Source organism: Equus przewalskii, chromosome X, assembly GCF_037783145.1.
Source record: "Equus przewalskii isolate Varuska chromosome X, EquPr2, whole genome shotgun sequence".
In the NCBI taxonomy this organism is placed as follows: domain Eukaryota; kingdom Metazoa; phylum Chordata; class Mammalia; order Perissodactyla; family Equidae; genus Equus; species Equus przewalskii.
The window spans coordinates 60,792,639-60,807,514 of NC_091863.1; the positions used below are offsets into that span (position 1 = coordinate 60,792,639).

Sequence of the window (14,876 nt, forward strand, 5' to 3'; positions counted from 1 at the left end):
ATCACACACTGCACCTTAAACTAGAGCAATAACTGACGTTGCTCTTATTCCTTAGTCCTTGCTAGTATCATCTTCATTTTTGTGTTTTCTATGTGCAGGGGTATCTGTGGAGTTTGTACTTCTGGCTTTCCTGCCTGGTGGAAGAAGGACAGAACTATTTGTAAGGGACAAGCCAAGTCCCTGTGCTTCTGCAGTGACTGGAAGTGATTCTGGGATTCACTTCAAAAAATGAAGTGGGTTTGTATATTATACTATTATAAATAGTGTCTTGTTCTATAGTCAATTCTATATATATCTATCTTTTACCTCTATCAGTCTCTGTCTAACTCACCTTTGAATCTTTGGCAGTGTTTAGTCTTTTATCTGTTACAAAGAGAAGGCTCAGTAAAAATATTGAATTAAACTGAACCTGAAGTTCATAGCCAAGCAGTCAAATTGTAAACATCATCCCGCAAAGCAGGTGGGACCAGTTCTGCCTCTGTACATACAACCCCTGCAATTCCCACATGGGCTTTTCTCCTTCAGAGATAGCTCCTATTGATGCTTGTGTGATTCCATCCGTTTGTATGTATTTTTTTTTTAAAGATTTTATTTTTTCCTTTTTCTCCCCAAAGCCCCCTGGTACATAGTTGTATATCCTTCGTTGTGGGTCCTTCTAGTTGTGGCATGTGAGACACTGCCTCAGCGTGGTCTGATGAGCAGTGCCATGTCCGCACCCAGGATTCGAACCAACGAAACACTGGGCCGCCTGCAGCGGAGCGCGCGAACTTAACCACTCAGCCACGGGGCCAGCCCCCGTTTGTATGTATTTTTAAAACTTGATGAGACAGGGCATAATATATAGTATACCTTGCCTTGGAACCATGTAGTACCCTCAGAAAGTCTTAAGCACAACTATCTCCTTGGGGATAAGTACACAGCAGAAATCTGTTCATCATTTAAGTCTCACTTCCTCCATGGTACTTTCCTGGAGCACAGTTCTTGTCCCATACTTTGATCTCCACCAACACTACCTTCAAATAAACTCTTTCTTTTGTTGTTTGATGCCACTGTATGTAACTGTATTTCATCTCCCTAACTATATTATATGATTCTAAAAGGCAAGGGTTGAGTCTCATGCTTTATATCTCCACAGTGTCTCGCATGAGTCTGATCAAATAGCTAGTCAGTTTTCAAACCAGAGTTACTGATTGTGTTAGTTGTTGACAATTGCTTCTCTGTGGGAAGAAAGTACATGAAAAATATGGTGGCATTATACTGCCTATACTGTCTCATGCCTTCAATCTACCAATTAACAAATCTACAGCAATCTTCTTTTATGTGCCCAATTTTATGCTATGTAGAAAATGCGGATATAAAGAATGCTATCTTCTATAAAGACATTTAAAGAAGACATTCTGCAATAGAATAGTAATAGATTTTGTCTGTATAGAATGACATTAGGTTTACATTCCTTATTTCATTTGATCCTACAAAATTTCTACAGTTATGCATTACTTAACAGAGATGCATTCTAAGAAATGCATTCTTAGGCAATTTCATTACTGTGTAAAGAAGATAGAGTGTACTCACATAAACCTAGATAGTATAGCCTCCTACACACCTGGGGTGTATGGTATAGCTTATTGGTCCTGGGCAACAAACCTGTACAGCATATTACTGTACGGAATACTGTAGGTGATTGTAACACAATGGTAAGTATTTGTGTATCCAGACATATCTAAACATAGAAAAGGTACAGTAAAAATATAATATAAAAGATAAAAAATGGTGTAAAATGGTATAAAAGATAAAAAAGATAAAGTGCCTTTATAGGACACTTACCGTGATTGGAGCTTGCAAGACTGGAAGTTGCTCTGGGTGAGTCAGTGAGTGAGTGGTGAGTGAATGTGAAGGCCTAGGACATTACTGTACACTGCTGTAGACTTTATATACATTGTACACTAAATTTATGAAAAATGTCTTTTTTCTTCAATAACAAATTAACCTTAGCTTACTGTAACTCTTTTACATTATAAGCTTTTAAAATTTTTAAAACTTTTTGACTCTTTTGTAATAGCACAGCTTAAAACACAGACACGTACAGCTGTACAGAAATATTTTCTTTATATCCTTATTCTATAAGCTTTTTCCTATTTTTAAATTTTTAATTTTTTTTACTTTTAAAATTTTTTTGTTAACACTAAAGCACAAACACACACATTAGCCTAGGGCTATGCAGGGTCAGGATCAGCAATATCACTGTTTTTCATCTCTGTGTCTTATTCCACTGGAAGGTCTCCAGGGGCAACAAGATGCATGGAGCTGACATCTCGTATGATAACAATACCTTCTTCTGGAATAGCTCCTGAAGGACTTGCCTGAGGCTCTTCTTGAGGAGGTGTACTCTTCAGAGATAAGTTCATGGTGGTTTGCTTGGTTTGTTTCTTTTTTTCATCATAGATTTGCTTGTAAGCAGAAAATACACCATGAACATCCTTCTCTATTAATGAAAGCCTTTTAATATTAGGGTCCATGTTTTCAAACTTTTGGGGGAGCATGTTGAGGTCTGCTAAAGCTTCTGCTAACCCCTTCACTGTGAATTTTCTTAGGGGTTCTTCTTTTTCTTCTCTTGCCTTTTTCCTTTTATTTCCTTTTCTCTTGCCCCTTCTTTAGGTATGCATTCTTGTTGCCATTGCAACAACTCCTCATTAGTCAGTTCCTGAGGAACCACCTCGAGGAGCTCCTCAATGTCATCCTCATCCACATCTAGGTTAAAGTTGTTTGTCATCTCAACCACAGCCTTGTTGATTTTTGAAACCTCTTCATCCTTTGCAAATCCTTTGAAGTCATAGACGGACCTCTTGAGTGTGTTCTTCCAGATGCCATTCATGCACTTCTCGCCGACATCACCCCAAGCCCAAACAAGGTTCTTGATGCAGTTATAGATGTTGTAATCCTTCCAGAATTAAATCAGTGTCTTTTCAGTGTCTTCTTCAGTTGCAGCAATAGCCTGGGCAAAAATCTTCCTCCGGTAATAAGCCTTAAAAGCTGCTGTAACTCCTTAATCCATTAGTTGGATCAAAGAAGAGGTGTTTGGAGGGAAAAACATCTCTTTGATATTGAGATAAAGATCACCCAAAAAAGGGGGATATCCAGGAGCATTATAAACAGTAAGCAAAATTTTGAAAGATGTATTATTCTCCAAAGAGTACTCCATTTTGCTGGCGTAGCAATTCAGGAGGGCATCTTAGAAGAGGAACTGGGTCATCTATGACTTCTTATTGCTCCTGTAGTACACTGGAAGTGTGTGCTTATTGATATGCTTGAAGATCCTGGGGTTCTCACTGTGCCAGATCACAAATAGTTTCCATTTGTAACCTGTAGCTTTGCCCCCAAGGAAGACTGTTATCCTGTCCTTAAAAGCTTTGAACCTGGCATTGACTTGACCTCCTTGTGGATGAAGGTCCTTTCAGGCATCCATTTGCAGAGTAGCAAGGTTTCATCCCTATTGAATATTTGCCCGGGCAAGTAATTTTCTGCCATACTCAGCTTATCTAGACTTTTCAAATTCTTCAGCTGCCTTCACATCAACACTCTTGGACTCACCACTAACTTACACATAATGTAATGAATGATAATGCTTGACTTTTTAAACCACTCAGAGCTAGTAATAAATTCAGCATTATAGTCAGGTTCAACCTTTTCTTTCAACATCAAAAACCAAAAACAAACTTTTTGCTTTGGCTATGATTGTCATGATGCTGAGAGGGTTATGCTTCTGTGTCTGTTCTTCAATCCAGGTGATTAGAAGTGTCTCCATGTCTGATATCCTTCAATGAAGTAGATCCTTTAACAACTTCCATCACTTGTTCTTCAAGATTATAGCTATGGTGGAATACGACATGCCTGACAGTAAGCAATAATATGACTGATTTGCCACCTTTGTAGTTTCTAATCACTGTAATTTCATTTCCTGTTAATCACTCATCCTGTTACTGGCAACATTAGCAGTGGATTTTGTATGCTTAAGGGCCATGGTGAAAAAACAACATGAGATTAAGAGAAAATGATGCAACCAAGAGACCCAATAAGCACAAGATGTATAAGGCTGCTGCTGGCATAACATGGCATACTGTTTTATAATAAACCTGTTTTTATATAAGTATAAAGAGTACACTGTAAAACACTCTAAAATAAAAAAAATGAAATAAATAAAAAAATATAGTATAGTATATACATAAACCAGTAACATGGTCATTTATTATCAGTATCAAGTATTATGTACCGTACATAATTGTATGTGCTATACTTTTATATGACTGGCAGCACAGTAGGTGTGTTTACACCAGCCTCACCACAAACACATGAGTAATGTGTCATGCTACAGTGTTATGATGGCTATAATATCCCTACAAGATAGGAATTTCTCAGCTCCATTATAACCTTATGAAACCACTGTTGTATATGTGTTATGTTGTTGGCCGAAATGTCATTATGAGGTGCGAGACTGTATATTCATTGTGGCAGAACTTATTACCTCCTTCCTTTTAGTAACTAATAAAGCTTTTTTAATAATGTGTGTGATTTTGGTGGGGCAAATGGATTTGCTCTTATACCCCTTCAGATGAATTGAATTGAGCCCCTGGCAGGTCTAGTCCACAGGGTACACCTGCCACAGAACAGTCCGAATGCACTTTACCTATTGCTTTGCAATCTCAAAAAGGAAGAAATGCACTCCTTCTCTTAAATTCACTGGCAGATAAGTCACTGCTCCCATGGGAAGGAGGAAATAGGGGTGTGTGACAGCAAAAGGCGGGAAGTTCTTCTCTAGGGAATTCTGCCTCTCCACATGGAAGCAGGAGCACTGGGAAATAAATATTCATCTATAACACCTACCTCATTGGGTTCTTTTAAAAATTTTTTCATGTGATAATTTTTATTGAGGTTTAATTGTCATACAGCATCATATTAGATTTAGGTGTACAACATATGATTCAATAATTGCATACATTGTGAAATGATCAACACAATAAGTCTAGTTAATATCCATCACCGTAAATAGTTACAGACTTTTTTTCTCGTGGTGAGGATTTTTAAGGTCTCTTAGCAACTTTCAAATATGCAGCAACTTTCAAAACAGTATTATTAACTATAGTTGCCTTGCCGTATATTACATCCCATGGTTTATTTATTTTATATATTAAAGCTGGTACCTTTTGACCACCTTCACTTGTTTCCCCCACTCCACACCCCTGACCTCTGGCAACCACCAATCTGTTGTCTGTATCTATGAGCTTTTTTTCCCCTAGATTCCATATATAAGTGAGATCATATGGTATTTGTCTTTCTCTGACCTATTTCACTTAGCATAATGCCCTTAAGGTCCATCCAGTTTGTCATGAATGACAAGATTTAATTTTTTATGGCTGAATAATATTCCATTGTGTGTGCGTGTGTGTGTGTGTGTATATATATATATCACATTTTCTTTATCCATTCATCTGTTGATGGACACTTAGATTGTTTTCATATCTTGGCTATTGTAAGCAATGCTGCAGTGAACATGAGGGTGCATATATCTTTTCAAATTAGTCTTTTCATTTTCTTTGGATAAATACCAAAAAGTAGAATTGCTGGATCATAAGGTAGTTCTATTTTTAATTTTTTGAGAAACCTCCATACTGTTTTCCATGGTGGTTGCACCAATTTACATTTCCACCAACATTGCACAAAAGTTCACTTTTCTCCGCCTCCTTGCCAACATTTATTATCTCTGCTCTTTTAGATAATAGCCATTATAATAGGTGTGATGTGATATTTTATTGTGATTTTAATTTGCATTTCCTTGATGATTAGTGATGTTGAGCATCTTTTTCTGCACCCAGTGGCCATCGGTATGTGTTCTTTGGGAAAATGTCTACTTACATTTTCTGCCCATTTTTCCATCGGGTTGTTTGGTTCTTTTGCTATTGAGTGTTATGAGTTCTTTATATATTTTGGATGTAAACTCCTTATCACATATATGAGTTGCAAATATCTTCTCTCATTCAATATGTTGCCTTTTTGTTTTGTTGATAGTTTCCTTGGCTATGCAGACATTTTTTTGTTTAGTGTAGTCTCACTTATTTATTTTTGCTTTTGTTGCTTTTACTTTTGGTGTCGGGCTCAAAAAATTCTCACCAAGACCTACCTCAAGAAGCTTAATGCTTATGTTTTCTTTTAGGAATTTTATGGTTTCAGGTTTTATGTTACATTCTCTAATATATTTTAAGTTAATTTTTCTGTATAAGATAGTGGTTTGTTTTATTCTTTTGCCTATGGCTGTCCAGTTTTCCCAACAGCATTTATTGAAGAGACTGTCTTTTCCACATTGTATATTTTTGGCTCCTTTGTTATAAATTAATTGACCATCTATGAATGTGTTTATTTCTAAGCTCTCCATTTTGTTCCATTGATCTGTCTGTTTTTATGCCAATACCATATTATTTTGCTAAGTGTGACTTTATAATATAGTTTGAAATTGGGAAGTGTGATGTCTACAGCTTTGCTCTTCTTTCTCAGGATTGATTGGTTAGTTGGAGTCTTTTGTGGTTCCATACAAATATTAGGATCATTTGTTCTATTTCTGTGAAAAAAACCATTAGAATTTTGATAGGAATTGCATTGAATCTGTAGATTGCTCTGGGTACTATGGACATTTTAGTAATATTAATTCTTCCAATCCATGAGCATGGAATATCTTTGCATTTATTTGTGTCTTCTTCAAATTCTTTCATTAATATCCTAAAGTTTTCAGTGTACTAGTCCTTCATCTCTTTGGTTAAATTATTCCTATTTTATATTTTTTAATGTAATTGTAAGTGGAATTTTTTCCTTAATTTCTCTTTCTGATAATGCATCATTAGTGTATAAAATGCAACATATTTCTGTATATTGATTTTGTATCTTGCAACTTTACTGCATTCATTTACTAGTTCTAACAGTTTTTTGGTGCAGTCTTTAGGGTTTTCTATATATAATAGCATGTCATCTGCAAATAATGACATTTTGACTTTTTCCTCCAATTTGAATGTATTTAGTTCTTTTTCTTGCCTAACTACTCTGGCTAAGACTTCCAATACTATGTTGAATAAAAGTGGCAAGAGTGAGTATCCTTTCAACTCCTTTTGACAGATGAAGAAAGTGAGGTTATGAGGGATTTCTCACAGTCACACAACCAGAGTGTGACAGAGCTTGGACTAGAACACAGGTTTTAGTTCTTCTAACTCAAAGTTCAGGTTTTTGTCCTCTGTTGTACCTCAGGATACAACAGACGTCTCCTGCCTTTCACCACCAGTACCATATATCATCAGTAGTAGTCTGCAAATATGATCTCTTAGTGCATGCCATTTGATGTCTCCATCACACCAAGGGATTTTATGTAAACCAATATGAATGCCATGAAAATTTCTAAAGCAGAGCACGAAAAGGACTTCTAAAAGAAATATCACATATGGGCATTAGGACACTTTACTTTTCATTACAGCATAGCTACACTAGCATCAGTAGTCAACCAGTGTTCTTTGGTTTAAGTAAAGGGAGACAACTTCAGCCTTGCTGGATTTTTCAAGAGTGAAACTAATCACATCTTGAAAAGAGTACCCAGTTAGTGCTCCTTATCTCAGTTCCAATCTTTGAGACAGTCTAGAGTAATGGTTATAAGCACAGACTCTGGAATGTTTCCCAGAGGTTTCTCAGCAGACTTTCTCTGATGTCTCATTGGCCAGACTGTATCCTATACTCATTCCTAAATCAATTATGGGCAAGTACAATGAATGGAATTCCCACGATTGACTTAGTGTAGTCAAAACTTACTCTAGTGGCTAGAGAGAAGAAAATAACTTACAGAGGAATCCTGATCAGGCAGTCAGGGGATTTCTCAGCAGAAACTCTACAGGCTAGGAGAGAATAGAATGATATATTCAAGCTATTGAAAGAAAAAAATGATCAGCCAAGAATATTCTATCCAGCTAAGGTATCCTTAAAATATGAAAGAGAAATAAAGGCTTTCCCATACAAAGAAAAGCTGAGAGAGTTCATCACCACTAGACCTATTTACAAGATGTTAAAAGGAGTCTTCCTACATTAAACAAAAAGGCAAATGTTTACAAAACCTTGAGCAAGAGAATAGACAGAGAGAATCAGAAAATTGTAACTCTCTATCAGAATAGATTAGTAAACGTTTAATTATAACATAAAAGCTAAAGGGAAAGAAAGCATCAAAAATAATTATAACCAATTCACTTTGGCAAAAATCTCACAACACAGAAAAAGGATAATTTGTGACAAGAAAAATATAGAAATGGAAGAGGAAAAGGATGGAACTTGCATAAGCTAATGGACATAACATGCTATCAACAGAAAGAGAACTATCTCATCTATGAGATCATTTATACAAATTTAATAACTACAAAAACATCAGAGCAGAGTCACAAAACATAAATAGAGAAATAACTGAGGAAAGCAACACAGAAAACCACCAAACTGAAATGACAGATAGAAATACAAAGAAAAAGAAAGAATGAAAATACAGAACAAGTATAAAACAAGATGTAAAATGATAGTATTAAGGTGTAATATATCGATAATGACTCTAAATGTAAGTGGATTGAATTCACCAATCAAAAGACACAGAGTGGTTTGATGGCTTAAAAAACAAGACCCAACAATATGGTGACTCCAGGAAACACATCTCAGCTCTAAGGACAAAAATAGGCTCAGAGTAAAGGGATGGAAGATGATACTCCAAGAAAATGGCAAACAAAAGAAAGCAGCTGTACCCATACATATATCAGACAAAATAGACTTTAAGTCAAAGATAACAAGAGACAAAGGTGGACATTATATAATGATAAAAGGGACATTCCACCAAGAAGACATAATACTAATATATATACATCTAACATAGGAGCATCAAAGTATATAAAGCAACTATTAACAGACCTGAAGGGAGAAATTGACAGCATTAAAATAATTGTAGGGCACTTTAACACCCCACTGACATCAATGGATAGATCATCCAGACAGAAAGTCAACAAGGAAACATTAACCTTAAATGAAACACTAGAGCAGGTGGACTTAATAAATATATATAGAACATTCCAGTGAAAAGCAGTGGAATATATATTCTTCTCAAGTGCATATGGGACATTCCCAAAGACAGACAATAAGTTAGGAAACAAAACAAGCCTTAGTAAATTTTAGAAGATTGAAATCATATCAAGCATTCTTTCCAACCACAATGGTATGAAACTAGAGGTCAACTACCTGATGAAAGTTGGAAAAGTCACGAATATGTGGAGACTACAAAACATGCTACTGAACAACCATTGGATCAATGAAGAAATCAAGGAGAAATCAAAAAATACCTGGAGACAAATGAAAATGAAAACAGAACATGTCAAAACTCATGGGATGCAGCAAAAGTGGTACTAACAGGGAAGTACACAGCAGTATAGGTCTACCTCAAGCAACAAGAAAAATTTCAAATAAACAATCTAACACTCTCCCTAAAAGAATATAAAAAGGAGACCAAAGCCCAAAGTCAGTAGAAGGAAAAAATAAAAGTCAGAGGGGGATAAATGAAACTGAGACTGAAAAGACAACAGAAAATATCAATGAAACTAAAAGCTTGTTCTTAGAAAAGATAAGCAAAATTGAAAAACCCTTAGCTAGACTCCCTAAAAACATAGAGAGAAGACTCAAATAAATAAAATCAGAAATGAAAGAAGAGAAATTACAAGAGGTACCACAGAAATACAAAGGTTTATAACAGAATACTCTGAAAAGTTATAAGCCAACAAACTAGATAAGCTAGAAGAAACAGATTAATTCTTAGAATCATACAACCTCCCAAAACTTAATCAAGGAGAAATAGAGAATCTGAATAGACCAGCACAAGTAAAGAGATTGAACAGTAATCAAAAACATTCTAAAAAATAAAAGTTCAGAACCAGACAGCTTCTCTGGTGAATTCTACCAAATATTCAAACAAGATTTAACACCTATCCTTCTCAAATTCTTTCAAAAAACTGAAGAGGATAGGATGCTTCCTAACTCATTTTATGAGGACGAAATTACCCTTATATCAAAACCAGCCAAGGACAGAGCAAAAAGGGATCAATTTTACAGCAAAAAAGTCACAGGCCAATATCACTGATGAACATAGATGCAAAAATCTTCAACAAAATATTAGCAAATCAAATACAAAAATACATTAAAAGGATCATGCAGTATGATCAAGTGGGATTTATTCCAGGGATGCAGTGATGGTTCAACATTGGCAAATAAATCAATGTGATACATCACATGAACAAAATGAAGAATAAAAATCATATGGTCATCTCAACAGATGCAGAGAAGCATTTGAAAATTTCCAACATCCATTTATGATAAAAAGTCTCAATAAAGTGGATATAGAAGGAAAGTACTTCAACATAATAAAGGGCATATATGACAAAACCACAGCCAATGTTAGTCAATGGTGAAAGACTGAAATCTATTCCTCTAAGAACAGGAACGAGACAAAGATGTTCACTCTCACCACTCTTATTCAACATAGTGCTGGATGGTTTTGTCAGAGCAATTCGACAAGAAAAAGAAATAAAAGCTATCCAGATTGGAAAAGAAGAAGTAAAACTGTCACTATTTGTGGGATGAAATGATTCTATATATAGAAAACCCTAAAGAATCCACAAAAAACGTATTAGAAGTGATTAATGAATACAGCAAAGTTGTAGGGTAGCAAATCAACATACAAAATCAGCATGCAAAAATCAGTTGCATTTCTATATACTAACAGTGAACTAACAGAAAACAAATCAAGAATACAATCCTATTTACAGTCAACGAAAAGAATAAAATGTCTAGGAATAAATTTAACCAAGAGGTGAAAGACCTATACACTAAAAACTATAAGAGTCTATTGAAAGAACTTGAAGAAGACTTAAAGAAATGGAAACATATCCTATGCCCATGGATTGGAAGACTAAACATAGTTAAAATGTCCATATTACCTAAAGCAATCTACAGATTCAATGCAATCACAATAAGAGACCCAATGACATTTTTCAGAGAAATAGAAAAAAGACTTCTAAAATTTATATGGAACAGCAAAAGACCCCCAATATTCAAAGCAAAAAGAACAAGGCTGGAGGCATCAGTATCCCTGACTTCAAAATATACTACAAAGCTATAGTAATACAAACAGCATGGTACTGGCACAAAAACAGACACACAGATCAATGGAACAGAATTGAAAGCCCAGAAATAAACTCATACATCTATTGACAGCTAATTATTTTTAAATTTTTTTGTTGTGGTCTAAATAGTTTATAACATTGTAAAGTTTCAGTTGTACATTAATATTTGTCAGACACCATATAAATGTGCCCCTGCACCCCTTGTGCCCACCCTGACCCCTTACCCCTAGTAACCACTAAATTGTTCTCTTTGTCTGTAAGTTTGTTTATAGTCCACATATGAGCAAAATCATACGATGTTTGTCTTTCTTTGTATGGCTTATTTCACTTAACATGATGCCCTCAAGGTCCATCCACATGGCTGTGAATGCAATGATTTTTTCTTATTTATGGCTGTGTAGTATTCCATTTTATATATATATATATATACACACACCACATCTTCTTTATCCAATCATCAGTCGATGGGTACTTGGGTTGCTTCTGCATCTTGGCTATTGTGAATAATGATGCAATGAATGTAAGGGTGCATAAGCCTCTTTGTATCATTGATTTCAAGTTCTTTGGATAATACCCAATGATGGGATAGCTGGGTCATATGGTAATTCTATTTTTATTTTTTTGGAGAAATCTCCATACCGTTTTCCAAAGTGGCTGGACCAGTTTGCATTCCCACCAGCAGTGGATGAGGGTTCCCTTTTCTCCACAACCTCTCCAACATTTATTATTTTTTGTATTGACAGCTAATTTTTGACAAAGGGGCCAAGGACGTACTACAGAGAAACAAAAGTCTCTTCAACAAATGGTGTTGGCAAAACTGGACAGCCGCATACAAAAGAATGAAAGTAAACCGTTATGTTACACCATACACAAAAATTAACTCGAAATGGATTAAAGACTTGAATGTGAGACTTGAATCCATAAAATTCTTAGAAGAAAACATAGGCAATATGCTGTTTGACATTGGTCTTAGCAGTATCTTTTTGAATATCATGTCTCCTCAGGCAAGGGAAACAAAATAAAAAATAAACAAACGAGACTACATCAAACTAAAAAGCTTCTGCACGGCAATGGAGACCATGAACAAAACAAAAACACAATCCACCAACTAGGAGAAAATATTTGCAAATTGTATGTCTGATAAGGGGTTAGTCTCCAAAATATATAAAGAACTCACAGAACTCAACAACAAGAAAACAACCCAAAAAATGGGCAGAGGATATGAACAGACATTTTTCCAAAGAAGATATTCATATGGCCAACAGGCACATGAAAAGATGCTGAACATCACTAATTATGCAGGAAATGAAAATTGAAACTACAATGAGGTATCACCTCACACTCATCAGAATCGCTATAATTAACAGAACAAGAAATAACAAGTGTTGGAGAGGATGTGAAGGAAAGGGAACTGTTGGTGGGAGTGAAAATCAGTGCAGCCACTATGGAAAACAGTATAGAGACTCCTCAAAAAATTAAAAATAGAAATACCATATGATCCAGCTATTCCACTTCTGGGTATTTATCCAAAGAACATGAAAGCACTAAATTGAAAAGTTATATGCACCTCTATGATTCTTGCAGCAATATTCACAGTAGCCAAGACTTGGAAGCAACCTAAGTGTCCATCAATGAATGAATGGATAAAGAAGATTTGGCATATATATACAATGGAATAGTACTCAGCCATAACAAATGATGAAATTGTGCATTTTTGACAACATGGATGGACTTTGAGGGAATTATGCTAAGTGAAATAAGTCAGAGGGACAAAGGTAATTACAGTATGACTTCTCTCACATGTGGAAGTAAACAAACAAACACATACATATGGAGAACAGATTGTTACCAGAGGGGAAGGGGGTAGGGGGAGCACGAAAGGGGTAAAGGAGCACATATGTATGGTGACGGATGGAACTAGACTTGGTGGTGAACACAATGAAGTCTATACTGAAGTCTAAATATAATGATATATGCCTGAAAATGTATACCAAAAACCTCACTCTGATCTTAGGGGAGGCCATGTTTTGTGGGGTAAATAAATTGGGTTTCCTTTAACTAGAAAATAAGGGGAATCAGTATAATGTAGGCAACCAATAATACCGCTATAGTTCTTTCCAGAAAAAAAATGTATAAACATTATCTTCAGTGAAATCCTATGGATTCTTATCAGTAAATTTTTGCAACTTTGGAACTCTTCAAAGCAGAGAAACTATTCAGAAATCCTTCTTTTAGACTTCAGCTTTATATCCTTCCATTTTGTACATAAACCACTCTCATTGTAATTATGCTTATTTTAATCGACCTAAAATAGCTTTTGTTCTTCAATTCATAGGTCCTTGGCATTTCCATCTTTCAAGCTACAAAACATGCAGGTTCAGGTGGAGAACTGAGGAAAGACAGTTGTGCTGGACTTCAGAAAAGAATATCCAAACGAGTTTTCAGGTTTGAGTTTTCAAGAATTTTAGTCATATGAGATTTTCACATTGGATTTTGCACAGTCCATTTTTAAAAGTACTATTTTGTTTTGGGGCTGACCTGGTGGTGTAGTGGTTAAGTTCGCGTGCTCTGCTTCAGCAGCCCGAGTTCGCAGGGTGGGATCCGGAGCACAGACCTAGCAGTGCTCATCAGGTCATGGTGTGGTGGCATCTCACATAAAATAGAGGAAGATTGGCACAGATGTTGACTTGGCGACAGTTCCTCAAGCAAAAAGAGGAAGATGGGCAACAGATGTTAGCTCAGGGCTAATCTTCTTCATAAAAAAAGTATTGTTTTGTTAAATTATTTCATAAAAGCCTTTAACAATGTGAAAATTTTATCAAGTTTTTCTTTGTTTTGTTTTTTCTTGAAAGAACTAGTGCTTTACTAATAACAACTAGAATTAAAACCACAAAATGCTCAATGTAGCTTTAAATTCAGAAGCTATCAAGTTTGTTTCTACATGTCAACATTTTAACTATCTACAGATCACATTGGTAACAGCTTCTGTTTGTGTTTAATTTTATAAGCCAGAAAAGATAATTTTGCTCTTAGTAGTGGCTCGAATTAACTAGCCTAATGTAGAATTTCCTCTCTTGACCCAAAAGGAAGTAAAGTGGGAAAACAGGTTGAGTGACAAGGAACAGGGTGGGGACCAAAGCCCCTAAGGACTCAGAATGTTTTTTTCTAAGACAGATCATCCATTTTGGCATAAAAGCATTTCTACCCAAAATGGGGGGTGTCAAGGCTGAGACAGTCTTTTTGAGTAAAGATTTACCTACATTAACATTAACGTAAGATCTTTGTACAACTTGATAAACTTAAATTTGCAAGCGAATGACTGAGACATGCTAGTAGGAGCCCAGATGATACAGAGAGCCCAGATTTAAGGATTTCTTCTGTAAGCAGATACTATCCTTTTAGTATGTGTTCTGACTTTGCACAGGTCGATATTCAACTGGTAACAAGATTATGGAATGAGTCATAGATTACTCTTGTGATATCTTACCTTTTAATTGGAGGAAAATTTTCTTGCAGTATTTTAAGACTCTTCTCTTGGATGGACAAACTTGTTAGAGCAGGATAGTGGATTTAGGAAGATTTCAAAGTAGGCAGTGAAAGTTAGAACATATAAGTAGAACGTCAGAGGACTAGAGCAGTAGGAATTAGAAGTAA

At 35.7% G+C, this 14,876-nt stretch overlaps 1 long non-coding RNA gene across 2 annotated transcripts; it reads left to right on the plus strand.

Annotated features, from left to right (window-relative positions):
- The first annotated feature begins 98 nt into the window (after window positions 1-98).
- LOC139081147 (uncharacterized) lies at window positions 99-13,677 on the plus strand. Of its 2 annotated transcripts, XR_011536205.1 has the most exons (3): window positions 99-233; window positions 3,783-3,894; window positions 13,558-13,677. It is a non-coding gene; the product is annotated as an uncharacterized lncRNA (long non-coding RNA). The 2 variants fall into 2 exon arrangements; XR_011536204.1 differs by lacking the exon at window positions 13,558-13,677 and having other exon boundaries at window positions 3,783-7,130.
- The last annotated feature ends 1,199 nt before the right edge of the window (window positions 13,678-14,876 follow it).